The sequence below is a fragment of the Natator depressus genome, chromosome 3 (assembly GCF_965152275.1).
Source record: "Natator depressus isolate rNatDep1 chromosome 3, rNatDep2.hap1, whole genome shotgun sequence".
NCBI classification, from domain to species: domain Eukaryota; kingdom Metazoa; phylum Chordata; order Testudines; family Cheloniidae; genus Natator; species Natator depressus.
The window spans coordinates 89,144,747-89,155,083 of NC_134236.1; the positions used below are offsets into that span (position 1 = coordinate 89,144,747).

Sequence of the window (10,337 nt, forward strand, 5' to 3'; positions counted from 1 at the left end):
CGCTTCCTCCTTATCACCCTCAACAATATCCTTATTCCTCTGCAAATCCTTAAATCTCTCACCCAAACTCCAACAGATGTTCTGTCTTTGGGAGCATTTCATTAGGAGGCCTCTCTTCTTATTTTGACACTGCTGGTCTTTAACAGCACTCTGTTTAAATGTCATGTTCAGGAGCTTTCCACTAGTATACTAGTGCTGAAGAATGCATTGCAACATCCTATCTTCCCTTTCCGATACAAACCCAAGAACTCACACCCCAGAAGAAACTCAATATATATTTTAGTAAAACAGATTTTACCTTGGGACGTGTACAGATCAAAAAAGACTGAAGGTGTTTGTGTGGCACAAAAGTATGTGAACCTAAAGAGTTTGTAGTTTGTTTGAGATTCAGGATGGTTCTACAGTTTTCTTTGCTTATGGACTATGTTTAAATATGATGCTAAAATCAAATAACAGAAGGAAGAAAGTTATGCACTTGGGGACTTGAAGACTCAAAATTTTAAATACAAAAAGAACCTGTAAAATCCATGCTGAAATTAACTGGAATACAAAAACTAATATTTGCAAAGACCTTTTTTTAAAAGAGAACCAGCTATATATACGTTCTTTTAGAAACAGTTTCCCTTGTTTCTTCAAAACTGTTGAAATTTTGTTTTAACAATATGTTTGGAAAAGGAATAAAGAAGCATTTTCTTTGGCTTGAGAAACAAAGACAAGCATTTGGCATCAGGACAAATGCATTGCCTAGAATGAATCAGATCTAACAGGGAATCTGACTACATGCACCAAAGAAGTCATAAAAAAAATCCTTCATTGTGCTACTTTTCTGATTACAAGATAGTGTTACAATAAAAGTAGCTGACTGCACACTAAGGAGGTCTATAACATAAAAGTGACAATTTCCCAGTCACAAAGATGCTCAGTAGGTAGTAAGCCTGTTTAAAAACTATACAATTCTGAAACCCTCAGTTGCTTCATTACAATTATAAAATAGCAAACAAGAGAATTTAAAGGTTTTAAAGCCTTTGAGCATTAGTATATTAATGTGGTAAATGGGAATACAAAGCAGAAAGTAAAAACATTTACCATTATCCCTGATCTATGATTTTTATAGAGAGGAGGAGGAAAGTAAAGTGTATGAAGGAATAACACAATACACAAGACCATATGATATGTGAAATTCACATATCACAATACACAAGACCATATGATATGTGAAATCCCAAGAAATACAACCAAAAAACTACAAGACTGTTTTGTAGTTACTTCAACCAGTCATGGAAAACACAAACTACACACACACACACACACACACACACACACACACACCAATCAGGACATAAAATAGTTTTTGTCCTACCTGGTCCTTTGGATCATTTTTACAGTGTCAGTCTGGACAACATGCGGGATTAGGAAGTTGTCCTCATCTAAACAACTCTGGTGTGTATATGCCCATATTGAGTAGCCTAATATCCTGCTGGATTTCCAGTCTAAGTAATCTCATTCTACTCACCTTCCTGAAGTTTCAGTTGAATACAGTACTCTTCTTCACTTCCTGCCCTAAATGTGTGTGTAGTGTTAAAACAGCTGCTATGAATACACTTGGGATGGTTGCATTTCAGTGGCAGGGTGAAATGACTGCTGTAGATAGTATTTGTAAAGTGCTTTGATAGGAATACTTCAGCATAAAAGATATGCTGTCCACTGGGAAGGACAGAGTTCCACTGAGAATGAAGGGGGTAAAACGTTTTCAGGAGTAAGTTCTCAGACAACATGGGAAAACAATTGTGTGCATAAAATCTACACATAGTTACGCTGATTGCAGAGACAAATCAGGTACCTACATGTACAAACATGTCTAATTACCATTGTTGGCCCTCACCTGATTTGATTTTAGAGGATGAAAAAACTGAAGAAAAACATCTTGTTCTACTGTAAAATCACTTAGAAGGCCAGTCCCACAGCTGGAGTAAAGGAACCCATGAAGACCTGGCTATAACATTTTATCGTGCATTCATTGTAAAACAGATCTTTGAGGTTTGCAAGTTTAACGTTTTCAGATAACGAGTCTCCACTGGCCTCTAGCCCAATGTGCACAAACAAAACAAAACAAAACAAAAAATCTATCTATGGTACTGTGAGGTAGGGAAGTGCTATTGTTTTACTATTACATTTGACAGATGGGAAAGTGAGGCACAGAGTGACTTTCCTGAGGTCACACACAAAGTCAGTGGTAGACCAGTGAGTCCCAGGCAACACCCTTAACCACTGGATCAAGCTTCCTCTCTAAAACCTTCTGTTTTAAGGCATTTTAAAATCAGTGCTGTCCGAGAGCTTTATGAAATTATCACTTCAGTAATATATAGTTACAATATTGTTTGACTATAAAAATTTATTAGTACTTAGGGCCAAATTTTCTTTTAAAAATGGCCTCTGTTTTGTAGGTATAGCTTACCCTGCAAAATTTCCACCTACATATTTCACTTGCAGCTGAAGGGGGCTAGGACTTAACTTATAAGACCTACCCCATAATATAAATTATAGCTTGTTATTTACTGTTATATTGTGGAGATTCTACTTCCATATATGAGCTTCTCATAAACAAACTAGGGAAATACAACCTAGATGGAGCTACTATAAGTGGTTGGAAAACCATTTCCAGAGAGTAATCAGTGGTTCACAGTCAAGCTGGAAGGGCATATCAAGTGGGGTCCCACAGGGATCAGTTCTGGATCTGGTCTGTTCAATATCTTCATCAATGATTTAGATAATGGCAGGGAGAGAACACTTATAAAGTTTGAGACTGATATCAAGCTGGGAGGGGTTGCAAGTGCTTTGGAGGGTATCATTCAAATTCAAAATGATCTGGAGAAATGGTCTGAAGTAAATGGGAAGAAATTCAGTAAGGACAAATGCAAAGTACTCCACTTAGGAAGGAACAATGACTACCTAGGAAGGAGTACTGTGAAAAGGGTTCTTGGGGGATATAGTGGATCACAAACTAAATATGTGTGAACGCTGTTGCAAAAAAAAAAAAAGAAACAGCATTCTAGGATGTATTAGAGGAGTGTTGTAAGCAAGACACAAGAAGTAATTCTTCCGCTCTGCTTCATGTTGATTAGGCCTCAACTGGAGTATCGTGTCCAGTTCTGGGTGCAACATTTCAAGAAAGATGTGGATAAATTAAGGACCATCCAGAGAAGAGCAACAAAAAAGATGAAAGGTCTACAAAACATGACCTATGAGGGAAGATTGAAAAAACTGGGTTTGTTTAGTCTGGAGAAGAGAAGACAGCGGGGACATGATAACAGTTTTCAAGTACACAAAAAGTTGTTACAAAGAGGAGGGGGGCGGTATTGTTCTCCTTAACCTCTGAGAATAAGACAAAAAAACAATGGTCTTAAATTGCAGCAAGTTGTGGTTTAGGTTGGGCATTAGGATAAACTTCCTAACTGTCAGGGTGGTTAAGTACTGGAATACATTGCCTAGAGAGGAATCATTGGAGATTTTAAGAGCAGATTGGACAAAGATCTGTCAGGGATGGTCTATAATAGTTAGTCCTGCCATGAGTCTAGGGGACTAGACTAAGTGACCTGTCAAGGTCCCTTCAGTCCTACAATTCTATGATTCTCTGATTGACAGTGCAGCTGTAAAAGGGGGATTATGACATCAATCTGTTTTTCTTTAAAAAAAAATTAAATACAAAATTTACAGTAAAAACCCTGTAGCTGATTTCACAAAATACAATATATGTCTGCATATCTAATATCAGAATCAGGTCTAAAGTTCACTGTGTCACTGTCAATGTGTTCTTGTAGAGGCTTCTGAACTCAGCTGATAGTTTTCCAAGCCAGTATACGGTTGTATGTGAAACCAGATATAGGAACAGTTAAGTGGCTGCAGGCTGGAACAAAAGTTTCAAGCAGCCACTTACAAAACCAGATTAATGAATGGAGAGGCTGTTAGAAATGAGAGTTGAAGATATGTATAAGGGAGCTACTTTACTCCAAATTAATGCCAACATTTTGGAGGCTCATCTCGAAATATCCAAACTCAGCATCTTCACTTTTCACTAGTTGGTTCAAACATTTTCCATAGTATTGATCTATGTTGTTTACCCCCACTGAATTTCACTTTAAGCTTTGGATCTGAAGAATGAGCAAAAGGAAACTTAGTTGAAATCACCATAACAATGAAAATTTGTGAATTTTAATATGACTTAATTGCAAACGGAAAAGCTGACCAGTTTGCTACTGTTCACTTATGAATGCATGATGCTTAGCAAACATTCTAATAAACTTGTGTTAGTAACTCTTTATTATTGTTAGTAATAAGTGTCTGCATAAAACTCCTCTCCAATGTGATATTATGAGATCAGATCCATTTTAGGTCCTGATTCTGCAGCAGAATATCTCATGTAAGTTTTACTCAGTGGGAGTGTGGGTTGCAGAATCAAGCCCTTAAAGGGGAAAAGAGGCATCCTGCACTGGTAGGAGAAATGAAAACAAACACATTATTTTTTCTTAGATCATTTGGAGAACTGCAGAATGAGGTCTGCTATGTGTGATTATACAAAATGCCTTCCTCGGGGTCCTTAAGATCAAAGTAGGAGCTGCAGCCTGCTTGGTTTTCAGGAGTCCTTTATTTCTGCTATTCTGCCAGTGGACAGTATGCGACAGCAATGGTGGGAGTCAATGAGTCGTGGATAATTTGGTATTTCTGCAGTTCTTTTGCTGAATATTTTTCTCTCATTCTCTTTACTGAATTATTGATTTTTAAAAATGCATGAAGTTCTTAAAGGGGCATGATCTTCTATTTGGCAACTTAAAAATTAACTTCCTCTTCCTCATTGTGCCACCATTTCATGCATCTCAAACTCAAAACCATTCTGTTATAAAATCTTGCTGTAAGGAAACATCCAATATATCTTGTGATTAGCCTCATATTGTAGAATAAGGAATAAGTCAAAATCTTTTCATGAAAAGATCTGGATGTGTACAGCACAGACTTTCAGACATTTACCAAGCCAGATTCAATGCACTTCTATGCAGAACTACAATCTATACTGGCACTGGGAGTGTGTGTGTGTGTGGGGGGGAAACAAACAAAGTTAACTGAATCAGATATGTTTCAGAGTAGCAGCCATGTTAGTCTGTATTCGCAAAAAGAAAAGGAGTACTTGTGGCACCTTAGAGACTAATCAATTTATTTGAGCATCAGCTTTCGTGAGCTACAGCTCACTTCATCGGATGCATTCAGTGGAAAATACAGTGGGGAGATTTATATACATAGGATTTATATACATGTCTATGTATATAAATCTCCCCACTGTATTTTCCACTGAATGCATCCGATGAAGTGAGCTGTAGCTCACGAAAGCTTATGCTCAAATAAATCTGTTAGTCTCTAAGGTGCCACAAGTACTCCTTTTCTTTTTGTAAATCAGATACAATAGTGAAAACTAAAAAGTGTGAAAAGCCAAACAAATGTACTGGTGTGCAGCTGTCACACTGCCTGGATTCACTTTTACTTCAACGTCAAATTGCTGAATGCTGGTGCTCAGAGAAATGACAAAGCTACAATGAAGCTTTAGGAGGAGAGGACAGCAGTTTTGGTCTCATGGACTTCTAGAAGATGAGAGGTGGTCACTACAAGCAGCCAGAAGAAAGAAAAGGAAAAACATAAGATCCCCTAGAGGGCGCACATGGAAGAAAACAGTAACAAGAAAACTACCAAGAAGTAGCAAAGGATCATCCTTTATATCATTTTGCATGAACCCAAGATAAATGAAATCATCCTTCCTCTTTAATCCCAGATAGATATACATGTAGTTCCCAAACAAGCAGAATAAATGGTTTAAAGTTCAAAGAAGATGATGTTTGGGCATCAGATATATTAACACTGAGTAGGCATAGTTAGACACACTTTAATTATGGAACTCCATTAGAAGTTTAATTTATTATTTTTGATTATTTATTTATTTATTATTTTTGATAATATCTTGCAAGAGGCTGTTAAGGAAATCTGATAACATAGTGAACAACAGGTTCATTCAAGGTTAATTGATAATCTGAAAGATGGGCTGGATGATCACAGGAGCTGGTCCCAACCCTTCTATTTAGGTTTCTTAACATTTTCCATTATCACATTTTTTTCCTTTGAGAAGCTGTAATGCCCTCCCTTATTTTCAAGCCTTTGATATTTGACAGGAGGAAAGTCTTCAGGCTAGAAAACTGCCCTTTCTTTGTGCAATAAAATTACCTGCAGGTTTAGCTGATCTAGAAACTGGTAAAAAACATCATCTTTTCCCTTCACTCACTTGCATTCCTCACGAAAATTCCAGCAGCCTGACAAAATAATAATAAACTTGAGCCAGGCCCATGTCACCACCAAAGCAGCAGCACGCACTGTGCTGGGAATGGCTAGGTAATGATAGATCAGTTGTGTGGTGGCTGCGGGGATCCTGTAGGTCAGGGATCAGCAGCCTTTGGCACGTGGCCCGTCAGTGAAATCTGCTGCCGGGCCGGGCCGGTTTGTTTACCTGCAACGTCTGCAGGTTCGGCCGATCGCAGCTCCCACTGGCTGCAGTTCACCGTTCCAGGCCAATTACAGTGATAACTGTGTACACTTGGCTGTTGAATTTTGGGAAACATAATAACAGCCAGTAGTTACTTTAGCTGTCAGTTTCTTTTCCTAGTGAAACAGTAATTAAAGAATATAAAAACAAAGCACCTAAATTCTGCATAGAAAATAAATAGGCAGGCAGATTGAGTACTAAGTATTGATTTCTGAGAACAAGCATTACACTTAGTTTCCTTTCCCCAAAGATATACCTCCTGTACACTCTTATTAAAAATTATTAGATCATTATGACCCAGTTTTCCAAAACAAGACATCCCTAATCCTCCCACAACTAAAATTTGACCACCAGCCATACCCATCTACTTATTCCTTCCCTCCTTTCCTCAACTGACACTACTCAGAGAAAGCATGGCAAAAAAACAGGCCTGGCATCATATCTTGAAGGACAACAAACAAGGGCTCTGGTGAACTCACAATATTATCTACATTTTTTCCATGTATTTCCTTCATCCTATCAGCAGAATCTCTGAATCACCAAGCAACCAGTTTGCCCTTATCCAAGCCCTAATCCAACAGAACTCTAGGCAAGCCATGCAATTGCACCAGTCAGATCTGACAAACAAGAGATATAGAACTGAGCATGATCTAATAATGGAGATATTATAGTCCATACAACATGGCCTTCTCATCTCCTCCAACAGTCTCTCATACACATTGCACAGGAAGGGCAACAGAATAGAGCCCTATGATACCGCATGTGAGAGAGCCTCAAAGCTGACAGCCATGGACACAAACCATGAAAAAGTAACTCCACCTATCCTGGCCAAGGGCTGCAGTCATGTGTACACCACTTTTTGGGTCAAAAATATCTGACAGATCTGAAAGCATCAGCACTGGTTCTTGGGTTATGTCATCACCAGCAGCAATCCACCAACCAACATAAATAAGACACAGTCCATACTACAGCTCGTCAAAACATTGTAAAGATTTTTCATGAAAACTTCTGAAAAAGCAACATAGTTTTCATTCCATGAGTTTGTAAAATGAATAATTTCTCATTTATACAGTTTTTATTTCCAAAAATAATCACATTTTCAGTTTCTCCCTTTTCCCTCCTTTCCACCCCTTTTTTTCTTCTCTTCCCACCCCTCCCCTTCTTTGTTTTGTTTTTTGTTTCTCCATTTTATATATATAACATTCCACTGGTGTTAACTGCTAGGTCACGCCAATCCTCGACTCTGGGAGCCAGCCTTACCCTGCGCCGCTGTGAGAACCCTCACTCCTGGGCTGTTCACGCACAGCCTCTAGCATTAAGCTGCCCCCAGCTAAATGAGTGAGCACATTTGGCCAGCCGTTGCTTGGATTGTGCAACCGAATGACACTAGCCAATATCCCCAGAGCCAGATGCAACCCTAGAGCCTCCATCTTGCAGTGTCCAGTTATGCCCACTGGACGCTGCAAGCTTATATGAGTACGTCAATTTAACAAAGAAATTGATATGTACCAGGCTTGTTATCCCAAGGGGAATCTCTGAAATGCTTCAAACCAAACACACTGCTTCAGGTAGAATAAACAAACAAATGTATTAACTACAAAAGATTTTAAGTGATTATAAGTCAAAACACAACAAGTTAGATTTGGTCAAATGAAATAAAAGCAAAACACATTCTACGCTGGCAAACTCCTTCTGTTAGCTGCTGTGCTGTTCGCTGCTCAGCTGGTTCACAGCTGACTGGCTTTTTATACAGTCAGGCCCACTTAAGGCTCACCTGGAACAAAGCCCTCCCAGTTCCCGCCCTTTTCAAACAACCAATCAAGCACACGGTCAAACTGTCCTCACAACAAACACTCAGATACTCACCAACACAGCCTCCTTAATGCAGCCCTTAGCGTACCTCCTCTCAGGCAGATCCCAGGCAAACTCCTTCTGTTAGCTGCTGTGCTGTTCGCTGCTCAGCTGGTTCGCAGCTAGCAAGAGATGTTAAGAGTAACAAGAAGGGTTTCTTCAGGTATGTTAGCAACAACAAGAAAGTCAAGGAAAGTGTGGGCCCCTTACTGAATGAGGGAGGCAACCTAGTGACGGAGGATGTGGAAAAAGCTAATGTACTCAATGCTTTTTTTGCCTCTGTCTTCACGAACAAGGTCAGCTCCCAGACTACTGCACTGGGCAGCACAGCATGGGGAGGAGGGATCAGCCCTCTGTGGAGAAGGAAGTGGTTTGGGACTATTTAGAAAAGCTGGACGTGCACAAGTCCATGGGGCCGGATGCGTTGCATCCGAGAGTGCTAAAGGAGTTGGCGGATGTGATTGCAGAGCCATTGGCCATTATCTTTGAAAACTCATGGCGATCGGGGGAAGTCCCGGACGACTGGAAAAAGGCTAATGTAGTGCCCATCTTTAAAACAGGGAAGGAGGAGGATCCGGGGAACTACAGCCTCACCTCAGTCCCTGGAAAAATCATGGAGCAGGTCCTCAAGGAATCAATTCTGAAGCACTTAGAGGAGAGAAAAGTGATCAGGAACAGTCAGCATGGATTCACCAAGGGCAAGTCATGCCTGACTAATCTAATTGCCTTCTATGACGAGATAACTGGTTCTGTGGATGAAGGGAAAGCAGTGAACGTGTTGTTCCTTGACTTTAGCAAAGCTTTTGACACGGTCTCCCACAGTATTCTTGCCAGAAAGTTAAAGAAGTATGGGCTGGAGGAATGGACTATAAGGTGGATAGAAAGCTGGCTAGATTGTTGGGCTCAATGGGTAGTGATCAATGGCTCCATGTCTAGTTGGCAGCCGATAACAAGTGGAGTGCCCCAAGGGTCGATCCTAGGGCCGGTTTTGTTCAATATCTTCATAAATGATCTGGAGGATGGTGTGGATTGCACCCTCAGCAAGTTTGCAGATGACACTAAATTGGGAGGAGAGTAGATATGCTGGAGGGTAGGGATAGGATACAGAGGGCCCTAGACAAATTGGAGGATTGGGCCAAAAGAAATCTGATGAGGTTCAAAAAGGACACGTGCAGAGTCCTGCACTTAGGACAGAAGAATCCCATGCACCGCTACAGACTAGGGACAGAATGGCTCGGCAGCAGTTCTGCAGAAAAGGATCTAGGGGTTACAGTGGACGAGAAGCTGGATATGAGTCAACAGTGTGCCCTTGTTGCCAAGAAAGCCAATGGCATTTTGGGATGTATAAGTAGGGGCATTGCCAGCAGATCGAGGGACGTGATCGTTCCCCTCTATTCGACATTGGTGAGGCCTCATCTGGAGTACTGTGTCCAGTTTTGGGCCCCACGCTACAAGAAGGATGTGGAAAAATTGGAAAGAGTCCAGCGGAGGGCAACAAAAATGATTAGGGGACTGGAGCACATGACTTATGAGGAGAGGCTGAGGGAACTGGGGATGTTTAGTCTACGGAAGAGAAGAAAGAGGGGGGATTTGAGAGCTGCTTTCAACTACCTGAAAGGGGGTTCCAAAGAGGATGGATCTAGACTGTTCTCAGTGGTAGCAGATGACAGAACAAGGAGTAGTGGTCTCAAGTTGCAGTGGGGGAGATTTAGGTTGGATATTAGGAAAAACTTTTTCACTAGGAGGGTGGTGAAGCACTGGAATGCGTTACCTAGGGAGGTGGTGGAATCTCCTTCCTTAAAAGTTTTTAAGCTCAGGCTTGACAAAGCCCTGGCTGGGATGATTTAGTTGGGGATCGGTCCTGCTTTGAGCAGGGGGTTGGAGTAGATGACCTCCTGAGGTCCCTTCC

At 40.6% G+C, this 10,337-nt stretch overlaps 1 long non-coding RNA gene across 1 annotated transcript in view; it reads right to left on the reverse strand.

The window, feature by feature from the left end:
• The window catches only part of LOC141983952 (uncharacterized), a 52,169-nt gene extending 43,621 nt beyond the window's left edge, over window positions 1-8,548 (reverse strand). Inside the window, exon 1 of the long non-coding RNA XR_012638590.1 lies at window positions 8,444-8,548. This is a non-coding gene — a long non-coding RNA (uncharacterized LOC141983952). The remainder of the gene's footprint in view (window positions 1-8,443) is intronic.
• Between the last annotated feature and the right edge of the window lie 1,789 nt (window positions 8,549-10,337).